Genomic DNA, 15,950 nt, shown 5'->3' with positions numbered 1-15,950 from the left:
ACATTCCTAACAACTGTAAGGTCTCTCTCCAGTATGAACTCTCTGATGTATTTTAAGATTTTCAATATGGGTCAAGGATTTGTCACAGTCTTTGCATTTGTGAAGTTCCTCTCCAGTATGAATTTTGTGATGTTTGATTAAACTATAATATTGGACAAAAGATTTGTCACATTCCTGACAACTGTAAGGTCTCTGTCCAGTATGAACTCTCTGATGTGTGCTAAGATCTGACATGTGGTTAAAGGATCTGTCACATTGCAGACATTTGTAAGGTTTCTCTCCAGTATGTCATCTCTGGTGTTTTCTAAGACTTGCAATATGGATAAAGATTATGTTACAGTCTTTGCATTTAGGAAGTTTCTCTGCAGTATGGGTTTCCTGATATCTTCTAAGATCTGAGTGTTTTGTAAAGGATTTGTCACATTCCATGCATTTGTAAGGTTTCTCCCCAGTATGAATTTTCTGATGTGTTCTAAGAGTTGAGTCCCAGGTAAATGATTTGTCACATACCTCACATTTGTAAGGCTTTTCACCAGTAATGCCTGTTAAGATGTGATAATTCAAGAAAGGACTTACCATACTCTTTGCATTTGTGAAACTTCTCTAGAGAATGAGTTTTCTGATGCTTTCTCAATGATGTATAGTGGAGAAAGGACCTGTCACATTCATTGCACTTGAAAAGCTTTTCTCCAGAATGAAGTCTATAATGGCTTTTAAAGTGTAAAAGCTGATGAAAAATCTTGCCACATTCTTGACAACTATAGTGCCTCCCAGCAGTATGCATTTTCTGATGTTTCTTGAAAGTGGAATAGAGGACAAATGGTTTGTTACATTCCTTAAGTTTGTAAGGTTTCCTTCCAGTATGCAATTTCTGATGGCTATGAAACACTAACAACAGATGAAATGACTTTCCCCATTCTTTGCATTTGTAAGGTTTCTCCCCTGTATGAAGTCTTTCACGTATTTCAAGACTTGAACGCTGAGTAAAAGATTTTTCACAAATCTTGTGCTTGTTGGGTTTAATTCCAGTATGAATTCTCTGATGTACAGTGAGGCTTGAGGCAGTACTGAAGCATTTCTCACATTTCCCACACCAGTGTGGTTTCTCTCTAATATAGATTGGTTGTTGCAAAAGACTGTATTATTGTCCAAATAGTCAACATATTCTCCCTGTCTGTACTCTTTCTCTGCAGTGTAGACTCTCTGATCTTGAGTAATGTTGGAACACAAATTTACAGATTTCTCACAGTCTTTATGTTGGCAAGGTTCTTCTCCAGTGTGCATGCTTTCACGTCTGTCTGGGTTTGATGAGTCAATAGAGGCATCCTTGTGACTCCTGCATGTGTAGTTATTAGAGTTTTCTGTAGTTTCAATTTTTCCATAAAGTGCACATGTGGAGGGGTCATGAAGCACTTTGCCAAGCTCATCACACTGACAAGACTCTTTTTCAGTCTTCACATGCTGATGGACAGGGTCATATTTGTAATAGTTCTCTCTGAAAATGAGTACAGTTCAGATTAATAGGGCTTGTTCCAGTAATAAACATGTGATATATGACTATCTCCCTAAGTTCTCTTTTAACATAAGTGAGCCTGGAACTATTTAGATTAGAGTTCACATTAATGGACATTTTACATTCACTGTAATTGCATGGATTCTCACAAACACAGCATGACAGTCTTCAAAGGTCAGTGAGTTTTAACAGCTATCTCATCCATCTCAAAAAACTCTTAACTGTAAAAAGAAGGAAAAAAAACCAATGGATTGCTGTGAATTAGTTTTGGAGTAGAAGTCACTGAGTGATTGTATTTAGAATACTTGTCTCTATCTTTAAATATTTCTTCTCAGAAACCGATGAAGAAGAGTTTAATTGAATACCAGCTTCATAGTGTTTACACTAAGTGACAGGCAATGAAGAGTACTGTTCAGAAGACACAATCCCTTTGAAGTCTAAGGTCTTCCTCAAAAGCATGAGAGAGTTTATTTTCCTCTCTATAAAAAAGAAACAAAATAGATTCCTCAAAAGTAATGGAAACATCTCAAGCTCCAGATCACTTGAGTGAGGGCTGTCATGGGAAGCCATTGGTTATTTCTGAATGCTGCCATCTGAGCTCCACACACTACAGTTTCTTACATTTTCTCACAGGGTTAACCTCAAGTCTAGTCTGTACACTGACTCCTGAGATTGTTTCCCAGAACTGTGTCTGTATGTTCTCCACTGCTAAGAAAATAAAGAATATAATATGAAGTACACATGCAAGGAAGGCAATTAGAGAATAACCCTACTTCATGGACGCATATTAGACTTAAAATTTTGTATGATTATTCCAATCTGATTTTAGCATAGTCACATAAAACTGCATTTTGAACTAGTATTAAGTCACCATAATTCAGGTGTAATAAGACATGACACCTTCAAACAGGTATAGCAGACAGGATGTATCCTGGGTCCAGGACACTACACTAAGTTAAAAGATCAGGAGTAATTTTAGGTGGAATTGAACATCACAGAAACATTCTCAGCTCTGGCTTTCTCCATCACTTGAAGTCTTCACTGTTGTCCTGCTCATTCACTAGTCCACCCTAGCTGTGGTTCTCTCTCCTCTCCACATTCCAGGGCAATCTCATTCTTTCCATACAGGTGACCATGCCTGCATTGATACAATAATCCATGTGTTCTTTGAGGTAGCAATGACCCATGCTAGAACTTTTAGATAGAATAGCTATGTCCAAGACAGTACTGTTCTCTGTACATGAAAAAAAAAAAGTAGAGCAATTCAGTTAAGATTACTCGATTGACATTTCTTGTCCAATTTTTCAGTGTATTTAGTGTTTTCAGTTTGTATATCTTGCATGTTTATCACAATTAAAGCCAAGTCAGTTGGGCTGGAGAGATGGCTCAGAGCTTAAGATCATTAGCTGCTCTTCCAAAGGTCCTGAGCTCATTCCCAACAAGCACAAGGTAGCTCACAACCATTTGCAATGAGATCTGGTGACTTCTTCTGATCCTCAGGGATAAGTGCAGGCAGAACACTGTATAGATAGAGGTTTTAGGTCTGCGAGCTCCGCGCTGGGGCTTCATCCCCTACTTCCAGACCACAGGGCTCCTTCCTGCAGCGTAGCCAAATTCTTTGGAACAGCTCCTCCTGGGCCTTCCCACTTTAAATCCACTTCCGGTCACCTAGTTGCTGCAAAACCGCCTTCCACTGGCTCGTTTTCTTGATTAGTTTCCTAAGTCCACTCCGCTGTTTCTTTTCGCTTAATAACCTCTGATTGACAGGTGTCCCCGCCCCCAGGGAGCCGCCCCTCCCACTCGGTCTCTCCAGGGCTCCAGCTGTCAGGCTGCCCTGGACCCGCTCTGCACAAACTCCACACACGCTTGCTGCAGCCTAGACCAGAGCTGCATCCGGGAGAACGCTGCACCCCGGGGTCGACCCCAGAGTGAGTTCTGAAACCTTCAGAGAAAAGACAGGCAGCCTAACCTCGACTTGACTACCAGACTCCCGGGCTACTTCTTACACCAAACGATAACAGGCTAAATTCAGATGCCAGCGTCCCATCACCAACACAAACATGGCACGCACAAACCAAATACTGCAATTTTGCCAGGGGCGGAGGATTTAAGGAACTTGCATTTTGAAAAGAAATCGGTGTCTCCAGAAGTCTGTGATCAGCCCATTGCTAACAGCCCAGGGCTGAGTTCATCCCGCGCGGTTTTCACCACTAGATGGGGGTCGTCTCATTTTAGTAACTCAGAAATGGTTTGTCTTCTGTGATTCCTGCTAAAGGTTCTTTCAGATAAACTATAGGAAATAATTTTTTAATGCAGTGGCGAGTGCAGAAACTCTTGCTTGTCCCAGATGCACAAAATAAATAAGGTATATGGTCCCAGCTCTCAAAAGCCAGTTACACCTTCCCTTCTATGGCTCTGGGAACACTGAGGAAGAGGAAGAAGAAAGGAAATGAAAAGGGAAAGGGAGGCTCAGACATGCCATTCTCTAGACTCCATACAGCTGCTGTGATCAGTAACCAACAGCAATGGTACTGACCTGCACTGACCTCACACTAGACCACAGTCAGTCTAGGAAAGGGAAAGGCTCACAGGGCCCCACCCTTAACCTCTCAAATGCTGTCTATAGATGGATTGTAGGAGGAGAATCTCTGCCTTTAGCTGCAGTCCTCTGCTGAGCCCAGCAGGACCCAACACACAGCTCCAAACCCACAGTCTCACAGATGGCCCTGGTCAATCTCAGTGGGTCTGAAACCTAAATGAACGAAGATGAACAAAATAGACTTTTGTTGGAATTGTGGACTAGGAGAGAAGAGAGGTAGGAAGTGAGAATAGTCGGCATTTGAGACAGATACAAACACATACACTCATATGCACACAGTCTGTATATATATGTATATATATACATATATATATATATCTCTGAATGACTTACAGCTTGCTGTCCAGATAATCCAAAAATGGCTAGGGGTGCACAGAATGTCCTACAATCTATTCGTTGCCTAGTCCACAAGGTTGGATTTCTCAGCTGGCCTTAAGTGTATTTGTATGATGGAATCCCAAAGAAAGAGGCTCCAATGCCAGTGAAGTTATGGATAAGCTTAAGAGGCTAGGGCAAGCAGACTAGAAGCAGATACTTCAGTCTTTTATGCCCTTATGTAGGCTTCCAGAAGAAGGAGGGTCTCAGATTAAAGGAGTGTCTTCCAGCCTCATGATCATTTTCAGAGGTGTGGGTCCTCCCACCTCAAGATATGGATTAAAGGCATTTGTCATGTTACCTCTAAGGTCTGGACTAGTGGTGAATTCACACATTTCAAACCAAAGAAAAATAATCTCTCACAGGTGTGCCCTCCATTTTTGGATTATAGTTCAATCCAGGTGTTGAAAATTAGACAACCAAGAGTAGCCATTGCAAATCCTCTGTCAACTTGACACACAATCGTATCTCCTTATGTCATGATTTATTCTGAAATGAAAACAATACACATAACACCTAAACATTATATAACTGTCTAATTACAATCACAAATGCATTATGTATTTAACCACATCATAATAACACCTAACACGTGCAACACCAGCTCTAATTGTTATTAAAACTGAAAACTCGTAATCAGCTATCAGGGGCTGAAAGCTGACGGCTCAGAGAAACAGAGCAGCCAGCCATTGGAGTTCTTCCCTCTACCAATGCTCAGACCAAACGAGCCATCCTGGTCCCACACTGCCTCCTCAGACTGCATTCTCAGACTGACTGCTACCTCACACTGTTCAGACTGACTACCCAGACTGCACTCACTGCTCCCCAGACTGCGTTGAGCTCCTGTGTCTGCCTGTCTTACATTCCTCTCTGCCCAGCCTCTACCTCCCTAGTGCTAGGATTAAAGGCATGTGATCCCAAGTGCTGGGATTGACTTTGTGTGAGCTGTGTTTCTCTTTTGCCCTGGATCAGTTTTGTGTAGCCCAGGGTGTCCCCGAACTAACAAGATCTGTCTGTCTCCTGAATCCTGGGCTTAAAGGTGATTCACACCACTGCTTGACCTCTACTGGTTTAGCCCTGCACTCTGATCTTCAGGCAAAATTTATTTGTTAAAACACAAACAAAATATCACTACAAACATGATATAACTCGTGCTTCTACAACACCAAACACATTTGGAATTTAGAATAGGTGTCAATGTCTTTTGTGGAACATGACTTTAGTATCTCGAATTTAAATATGGTGACCATTTACATTGTCTTAATTGATGCTACATCACTTGATAAAGAAGTTGAAAGAAAACCCAAATATCTGTACAAAAATATTCTTAGGAAAATATAATAGAAACACTAATGTCAACCATAATCTTCCTTATGTTTCTGGTCACATGGCCTTAGCAAGTGTTTAGTACTACCTTCCTCTACTACCCATTCTGTATTTTCTCTACTCTCAACATGTCTTGGCTCCTTTCCTGGGATGGGACCCTTTCTTTCATCCTGATGTGTCTGTGCTCATTATCATCCTTCTTGGATTAGGGAGTTGTGGATTTCCATTGACTCTAATCACAGGACATGGTAGAACTAATAGACTAATAGACTAAAGGATCTCCTGCACTGCAGACATGATCCGTCTAACCTTCATTGTGGAGAGGCAACCACTTTCTCCATGGTAAGCTGGATCAATCACTCTTCCTCACCTGTTTATTCCTGTCTTAGCTTGTTGGTTTAAGGGCATTTGGGGGGGGTGTGATCTTCCAGTTCAATGGAATGTTTGTTTCAGCTCCTGGCATGAATTCTCCACTGTCTGGAACTGAAACTCTAGACCTGCAGAATTTAAGGCTAAGGAAACAGAAATGGAGCGCTAAGGGTGATAGTGAGAGGAACTATTCCTCCCTTTCCCTCCTCTTGATTTCTGGTCCAGCTGGTTCCTGACTAAGGGAGAAACTTTGGACACTGATTCAAAGCATATACTGTTGTTAAAATGTCTAGGTTTACCCAGTAACAAGACAAAAACCGGGAGTCAATGGTCCCACGTGGAGTTTTATTGGTGGACAGGGAAGGAAAGACAGGTGAGGGGTAACCAACCCGTGCTGAGCTGAGAGAGTGAGGGGGCGTTGATTGGTGGCTTGTAAAGGGGATGGTGTACATGCGCACTGAGTCCCTCGACAAGCGACATAGTGATGACACTGTGCGTGCCTGGTCATCAGGGGGCGGAGTTAATAAAATGCCTGAGTCCCTACATATACTGCCTTTGGAGAATCCTGCTATAGGCCTCCAGGCCACTCCCACGACATTGGCCCTGTAACTGCTTCTTCAAAAAGTCATTCCTTCTTTCTATAAGGCCAGCTGCTTCGCGATGGTGGAGAATGTGGTAACAGCATTGGATTCCATGATCGTGGGCACACTGTTGCACTTCTCTGCTTTGAAGTGAGTTCCTTGGTCAGAAGCAATTCCATATGAAATACCATGATGGTAGATTAGGCATTCTGTACCTCACAGATGGTGGCTTTGACAGAAGCATCCCATGTAGGAAAGACAAACACATAAACAAAATAGGTATCTACTCCAATAAGTACAAAGCATTGTCCTTTCCATGGAAAATGTGGTTCAATGCTATCAACCTGGGTGCTAACTAGTCAATCTGGGAATGAATGTTGGTCTGTGCTATGGACAGATCTGTCACTCAGCAGCACCTGTAGACATGTCAGCCTTTGTTAGTGGAAGTCCACATTGCTGAACCCAGGCATAGCCCCCATCTCTGTCACTATGTCCACTTCGTTTGTGGGTACATTGGGAGTGGATAGAGAAAGAGGCTGACTGTCCATGGAACAGGTAATCCTATCTACTGCATTATTGAAGTAGTCTTGAGTTGAGTCACTTTTGGATGAGTATTTGCATAGGACACAAGAATCTTCATGTATTTGCCCACTTGGAGAGATCTATCCTTATACATCCCAGATATCTTTCTCACAAACTTTCCAGTCAGGATCTTTCTAGATCCCTCACCATCCAGCCAACCCATTGATTATAACCTGGGAGTCAGTGAACAATAATACATTGGGCATTTCTCCTTCACACAAGCTGTGTAATGATGTGTACTACTCTTAAGTTTTGCCAACTGTGAAGAATTCCCTTTGCCTGTTTCTCTCAGGAATGTTCCAGAAAGGGCTTATGATGCCACAACTGTCCACTTCTGATTGGTGCCTTCATAATATGCAGTGCAATGAGTAAACCACGCTGTAGTCTTCTCTCCCTCAGTCAACCATTACTAGGGCATACCCCATGAGAATAAAGATCATGCTTGTCAGCAGACAGCATTGTTGCAGGAATAGAAACCATGGACATTAGGGCAACTTCTTCCATGTAATTTGCCTTTAGGGCATCATTTATGTACCACTTCCATTTGATAATAGATTGCTGCTACGAATGCCCTATTATGACTTGGTGGGTCACATAACACCCAGATCATAATAGGCACCTCAGGTCACAGGGTCACTTGGTTTCCCATTGTGAAACATTTAGTTTCCACTAAGGCCCAATAGGGGGCTAAGAGCTATTTTTTTTTACTTTTATTGATTTGTGTGGATCTTACATTATGCATTCTGATCCCACTTGTCTCCCTGTCTGCTTGTGCCTGCCATCTTCCCTTGCATCCTCACCACCCCAAACAAAATCTATTTCAAATGCAAAAGAAAAAAACAAAACAAAACAAAACAAAAAGCTCAATAACATTCAAACAAAGAAAAAGAAGATTCCTGTCTTGGAAGCTGTATTGTTGCCCTATGAGGCACAGTTTACCCTCTAGTCTGTTCATCTTTACTTGCAAGTGTTCAGTACCATGAAGCACTGGTCTGATCTGAGGCATCTGGTTTCTGCTACCCTACCAATGACAGACTCTCACTGGGGCTTGTTGGGGGGGAAGTCCTGTGTATATGTCAATAAAGCACTGCTGGCCTATAGGGAATCAAGATAGGTGGGACTAGGAGTCCAGGAGGACTCTGGGAAGGAGAAACACAAGAGAGTCAACATGTAACGCCATGGGGTAGGAAGCCCGGAACTATTCTCCGGTAAGAAACATACTTAGATTAACAATTATGGGGTAATTACATAAGTCAGAGCTAGCCAGTAAGAAACAAGCAAGGCCAACAGCTTCATAATTAATATAGCCTTCTGTGTGTTTATTTGGGACTGATGCAGCTCTAGAACCAGGCTGGCGGGAAGGCTTCTCTCAAAGAAAAAGCTTCTCTTTACAGGGGCTCCTCTTGGATATCTGATTGTCCTGTGTCATGGAGGTCCTGCTGTTTTGGGTCTATGGCCATGCCCCATTCACTTGCTTCAAAAGTTCATAGATGAGGTGGATGTTGGGGTGAGCCAACTCATAGCCCTGGTTCTAGGCCTTGGTGGCAGCTGGGTCGGTCAGCTTGCTAGCTTTCTTTAATCGTCACTACCCAGATGAACTCTCCAGCATTGGCTCAGCCAACCCAGCAAGTAGAGCATAAGGGCCAGTTCTCCTGCTCTTGGGCCCTCAGATCCAGGCACCCCTCACTCACATCACCAGGGCCAGCTCTACTCTTTTGCTCAGGCAAGGAGGAGGGTCCTCTCTCCCAATTGCTGTAGGTAGCGTATGAAGGGCGCCAGGGTCAGCTCTTCTGCTCTCATTCCCTCAGGGATGGTTCAGCTGTGACCAGGTCAACAGGGTCAGCTTTGATTGCCAAGAAAGAACCACAAGGTTTAGTGGGCCTATTTAGATTCTGGACACAAGACATTCCTCAAATGGGTGTGTTACTTCCCCCCAACACCACAATAACAGGGTCAACTCTATTATGCTGCCCAGGCTGGTTACAGCACCTGCTCTCCTGTGTACTGTAGCTGGAAAAAGGCAGGGCTAGTTCTCTCACTCTCATGACCTGGGGGCCACAAGAGATATCTTTGAGAGGGAGGATAGTTGGCTGCAGATGATGATGAACCTGTGCTCCAAAGTCCCACGGTCTCTTCTGTGATTCACATATAGCAGCCTGTCAAAGGCCCCAAGCAACATCCCTATCTGCTACTGATACTTGATGGGTGAATGTCCTTCTTTATATATGTTTCTCTTGTTGTCTGGTGAATAAAACACTGACTTATAGAGGCAGGAAGATAGGCAGGACTAAGAGATAAGAGGAATTTTGGGAAAGGTAGGCAGAGAGAGACCTCAAAAGATGCCATGGAGGGACCAGGAGGATAGGACACACCAGATGTTCTCTGGTAAGATAAGGCCATGTAGAAATACATAGATTAGTAGTTATAGGTTAATGATTAAGATAGAGCTAGCCAATAAGAAGCCCTAGACATCGGCCAACTGTAGCAGTATCTTGCCTGTGAACATGTAATGGTGGCCAAACTCCCTTTGGGTGTGGCTTCAATTGTGGACAGAAGCAGAGAGAGGAAAGCGTGAGGTATGGTCTCTTTTTCTCTTAGGTCACGGATCGGATCAGAAGGGCAGAGAAAACACTGTGGTGGTTCTTTATTGTTCTGTGTAAATTGTTCTAAGATAAAACACCCATTTATCATTTATCGTGGGTCTAGTGAATTAGGTAACACTCCCTTCAGTTGGCACTCCAACATGCATGGGTGGATTCCCGCGACTGGTCCATGTGGCTGACCCAGTGCTTCCGCAGTCTAACTGGGTGGGTTTCTTCAACCCAGAGTTAACAACACCCAGCACTGCAACCAACTGTTTAATGATTAATATAAGTCTTTGTGTGTTTATTTGGGGCAGGGTGGCTGCAGAACCTGGCAGGAAAGAAAACTCGTAGCATAGGGTCTGCTGGATCATGTGGTCCATGTGGCAGAGCAGACTGTACAGCACCCTGGAACTGTTGAAGAACATTCTCCTGTTCCAGTCACCACACAAAGGTAGTGGATATCCTACTCACTGGGTATATGGACCATAGCAACACATCCGAGTGGCGAATGTGCTGTCTCCAAATCCAAGTAGGCCCACTAAGCCTTGTGCTTCTTTCTTGGTGGTGGGAGAAGCCAGGGGCAACATCTTATCTTTCACCTTAGAAGGAATATCTCAGCATGCCCCACACTACTGAATTCCTAGGAGTTCTACTGAGGCAGAAGGACCTTGAATTTTGGTTGGATTTATTTCGTATATTCTGTTGCACATATATGTTACCAATGATTTTAAAGTGGTTTCTCCCTCCCACCTACTTGGTTCAGGCAGCATGCCATCAATATAGTGCACTAGTTTGATATTCTGTGGAAGAGACAGATGGTTGAGATTGCTTCTAAGTCATGAAACAAGGCTGGTTGCCCGGGCATCTAATTCATCCAATAGAGCAACAACATCTGTAAACCTAAGGTCTGGCACAAGGACAAGTGGAAGAAAACAAAAACAAAAAACAAACTTCAGTAGATCCCAGCAGCCGATCACCAGAATAGAGACCTGTAGGCAGGCTGCACTACCACCACCGCTACCCACTCGACTAAGACCACACAAGACCCACCCTGCCATCCAAACCCACATACTCCAGCATCCTCCCCATGGGCAGCCCTCTGCAGAACATCATCAGACCCTGTAGGCACAAGTGTCAGCGATACCAGTTGGAAGAACAGATGACTCGTGTCCCAGCTGAACTGCCCCATCTTCCAGGAAGATGCTGGGATCTACTGAAGTTTTGGGGAAGCTGGAGGAGCACCGACTGCCCGGCTGGCAGGTAGGTGATGTTCCGAGAGAGCGAGAGCTGGTAAGCAATGTCCTCAGCAGCTTCCAGCTTCCGCAGCTCAATCAGGCCATCACCTGCAGTTGCCAGGGAGTTGGCGATCAGCTCGGCTGCCTTGGAATCGCTTTTCGCGGAGATGATGGCCGCCTTCTTCTGCTACTCAGCCTTTCCCACCATGAATCTGGTCCTCTCCGCTTCCTGCTGAGCCACCTGCTTGGCTTCCACAGCTTCTGTGAACTCCTTCTCGAAGGTCAGATGCGTCAGGGACACGTCATCTAAATAAGCCCAAATGTCGCTGCTCTCTCTGTGAGGTCATCGCTCACCTGCCTAGAGACCAACTCTCGCTGGGTGATGAATTCTCCAGCATCAAAGCGAGCCACTACTGACTTGAGGATATCTGTGGTGATGGATAGCAGTCCCCGCTCATCAAAGTCCTCACCGATGCTGGTGTAGATACGAGGAAGCCGGCTGGCCACTGGCCGGAAGAGGATACGTAGTGTGATGTTGACGTTCTGCAAATCTTTGCTACCAGTGATGACTGGTACATGCCGTGGTCGTGTGCGGCAGTCAAAGATAATAGGTTTCTTTACCCAAGGGATGAGAAAGTGAGTCCCTTCCCCTACCACAATGTCCTGTACTCCACGGAATCGGTCAAAGATGACGGCTCTGTGCCCAGCATCGACATTATATAAAGCAGAGTTCACCACGCCTCCTGCAACTGCTAAAGTCAGGCCGGACTTTCCGATGGATTCAACACTATGACAGCCAAGATTCCTCTTGTGGCACCCACTCACACCTGCTTTCACGCTGACCTCCACATGAATTTCCCAGACCCGCATCGTCCCCCAACTTCTTAATGGAACAAGATTCTACTACAAGTTTCCTCATAAAATGTGGAAAAGACATTATTTACAGAGGTGGCACTCATGGTACTACTTTCTCAGGTAAGATAAACCCTTGAGATTCTGAGGATTCAAGTTCTCAGCTACAATAGCATCCTCCGCCCCAAGTATAGGATCTCATTCTTTACCAATTAGAACCCTTACTTCCAATGTCTACACTGTCTGAGGCCAGGACTTGGATTTTTGCCACAATTCAGTTCACCTTACAATGAGGACTTCAGTTTGATTTTCTACAACTTAAGCAGGAGAGAAGATTCTCTTCCAGGGCACATTTAGAAACATTTGGACTGTTTATTTACATCTGGAGCTGGTCAATTTTATCACTAAGTTCTTCATGGTCCTTCACAGTAGTCTGAAATGCTAGAAGTTGGTCAGTTTTATCACAGAACTCATCCCTATCCTGTATTAATTTATCCAGAGTTGCTAAGAGCATAATTTCCCTTATTTTCTTACAAATCATCAAAAGTTTTATATACAGGGTCCTCATATATTGCTACTCTCAATTGATGAATCAGTATAATAAAATGCCTTTATCTCCTTAACTTTGTAATATAGCTCACACCTTGGGCTTTCAGTACCCTCCAAGCTCCCAGAAGAGGGACTGACTGAAGAGGTTTCAGTACCTGAAGGTGCTGGTAAATTGAAAAGCCTATTTCTGGTATTTGAAGGATTCATTCTTATACTTCTGTTGTTCTGTCAGGGGCCATGAGAGACACAGTAGGTGTTCACATTAACAGGTCAACCCACCAGACACATGATTTTTGATGCAGTAGCTTCACTTGACAAGGCCATGGGGTCACTGTCTGTGGAAATCAGTTGTTCCATCTGTAATTTCACTCATGAGTCACTTTATTCTTCCTAAAGAACTTTTCTTCCCTAACAATATGTAATGAAAGGTTCTTTGTCCTGGCAGGGTCCTGCCACCCTTGAGAGCCCCCAAATGAACACACAGATGTCATATTAATTCTGAAACTGTTGGCAGCTTCTTATTGGCTAGGTCTGTTTTAATTTTTTACTCATTTCTATTAATCTATGCATTTCCATGAGACTGTGGCTTACTCAGTAATGCCCAGCATGATGTTTCTCCTCCAGCAGCATTGTGACTCTGGTGGGCTCCTGCCTACCCTTCTCAGTGTTCCCCTCACTTCCCCTTCCTGCCTATCTTCCTGAGTCATTGACTGAACAGTGTTTTCTTTATCAACAAATAAGAGAAACATATACAGAAGGACATCCCCCATTATCTCCTTCCTCTTTTCTGTCTAAATAAAAAGAAGTGTCTTAACTTTAACATAGTAAAATTATATATAACAAAACATTAAGTAAGAACTATAGTAAACAATATTTAGTCATTAACATTTGGGAAAATTTAAAGAAAATATTCTATCATTTGTCCTATCTTTGTGAGTCTAAAGTTTATTACTTATCTTTTATCATAACTAAGGAAAACTATAAGCATAACTATCTGTCTTAAACTCCATCAAAGACTATATGAGGATAATCTATAAACTCTATAACTGACAGATACATCTCAATGTCTGGACAGGTAGCTGAAGTTTCTATGTAACAGTGGAGCCTCTATCTTCAGCCCATAGGACATAGTGTGTCTGGAAGATTTCTCAGTGAAGCAGGAAATTTAAAACTGTTCCATCTGTATTGGCAGTTTGTAAGTCATTTGTCTCTGTATCCTGCAGAATGTCTGGTAGACTCTTCCACGAAGCAGGAACGCTGAGACTGTCCATCTTTTTTTTTTTCAAGTTCAGCAGTCACTTTCCTGTGGGTCCTGTATGTCCAGTTTGGACAGCATGCAAACAGTCCAGACAAGAGCAGTTTCTTGCCCAAATAGCTATTTCTGCCATGTCAAAGGAAAACTGCATAATAAGTTTCTTTGATGCCCATCTTCCCCTCTGAAGTAATTTGTGTTGCCAGGAGCAATTGTGTCTCTTTGCCATGAAAAACCCTAAACCATTTTAAATGCCATATTCTGTAGGTCTTTGAAAGGTATGAAGACTATCCATCTCAAATATATCTCTGTATATCTAGAAAACCTAACTAGCCTAACTATAAGTTTTGACTATTACAGGTGACTACAATCTGTATTTAATTACACATTACATTTTTAAGAGAGCTGTATAAACACAATATCAAAAAAGACAAGAAATATACACATAACAAAATTGACCTTAAATTTGTAACAATAAATCAAAATCAATACCAATACCAATAAAGTATTCATTTCTATATAATATTTCCTTTTTTTCATTTAGAAAGACATTGGTTGTGATCATTAACCATTTATAACCAACCCCATTAAATAAAAACAAACATTTATAAACAATATTTGGGAATTTGGGCGTTGTCCTCTCCGAACAGCTTCTTGCTGTTTGGGGGTGCTGTCAATAAAGTAGGGATCTTAAGAAAACTCAGAGACCTGTCCAAATCCTGGCTGTAGTTGTCTGCATGACTGCATCATCCAAGATGTCTTGGATGTTGTATCAACTGGGCCACTGCTTCAGTGGGTCTTGCTTCATCAAACCATATTTGTCTGGAAGGAATCCACGGCTTTTCATTTTCTGTGGAAACAAAAAGAAAGCTTCTTTTCCAAAGTAATTTGTCCTTAGACTTAAATTTTGAAGTCAAAGCATTTTTTAAAATCCATAGGTTAGATTAATCCAGCAGCATTTATAATCAAATATCTGTTAGCAGTTGTTGCTCTTTCCTCAGCAATTGGACAATTCAAAGACAAAGCCATAACATCCAGTATCCACACACATTATGCACTTTCCATCTTTATATGTTTTTTTATTACATTATTTCTTATTTAATTTTTTAAGGACGTTCTCTATCCCCTTTCTCTCCCAAGTCTCCGTATACTTTTAAACACACTGCAAACCCTCAGGAGGTTTTTTTTTCCTCCCTCTGAATCTGTCTTTATTGCATATCTCTATCTTTTTCTAACCATGAGTCTTTTGTCTGCTAAGCAGCATTGCTAGGATGTTTTAGCTGCTGGATTTCCAACATGGCGGGGATAAGTTTACTGCCAGCACTGGGGGCTGTGCTCACTGCCTCCACTCTTAAACCTTTATGAGTAAATGCTAAATCTGCCATACAGCATGCTGGTCACTGCTTCCGCCAGCTTCTCATACACACTAGTTTTCTTTGGTAGCAGGGCATCTTAAAAGAGCCCTGCAGGGTTTTTTTTTGCCCCTTATGCTGTATCAGGAAACCTCCCTTAAAGGAGCTTCCAACTTCTGCTTGTCTCAAACAGAGCCCACTGGAGAAAATGTTGCTACCCAGAAGCTGTGCTTGTCACTATTTTTTTTTTTTAGAATTCCTTTTTATGCTTTTGTCAGGTTTCACGTGAAAAATTGTGCAACCCATATTAGCTCCATTTTATAATGGGAGGCTCTTTGTCTCAGCAGGGTCCCACCAACCTTGAGAATCCCAAATGAGTTCACAGATGCTGTATTAATTATAAAACTATTGGCTGATGACTAGCGCTTCTTATTGGCCAGTTCTGTCTTAATTATTAATCCATTTCTATAAATCTATGTATTTCCATGAAGCTGTGGCTTACTCCTCTGGCAACATTGCAACTCTGGCAGGATCCTGCCTACCTTTCCCAGAATTCTCATCTCCTAGTCCTTCCTATCTTCCTGCCTTATTGGCTTAACAGTGCTTTGTTCATCAACCAATAAGAGAAACACATATGCCAGGGACCTCCGGCCATCAACCAGGTACGGCTGCCTCATGTACTCATAAGAAAAGACCCTCATAGAAAGTACGTGACTCGGGACTACCCTGCTACCTGCCAAATTCCAGAAACAGACCTGCGGCTTATCTAGGGCATAGGCT

The 15,950-nt window shown here is 42.8% G+C and overlaps 2 pseudogenes; both read right to left on the bottom strand.

Moving 5' to 3' along the window:
* Positions 1–423: 423 nt before the first annotated feature.
* LOC121135377 lies at positions 424–1,500 on the bottom strand (annotated as a pseudogene).
* A 9,098-nt stretch (positions 1,501–10,598) lies between these two features.
* Positions 10,599–14,146, bottom strand: LOC106022586 (annotated as a pseudogene).
* Positions 14,147–15,950: the final 1,804 nt, after the last annotated feature.

This window comes from Mesocricetus auratus, unplaced genomic scaffold (genome assembly GCF_017639785.1).
Source record: "Mesocricetus auratus isolate SY011 unplaced genomic scaffold, BCM_Maur_2.0 Super-Scaffold_100037, whole genome shotgun sequence".
NCBI lineage: Eukaryota > Metazoa > Chordata > Mammalia > Rodentia > Cricetidae > Mesocricetus > Mesocricetus auratus.
This window is presented reverse-complemented; position numbering and strand designations above follow the sequence as displayed.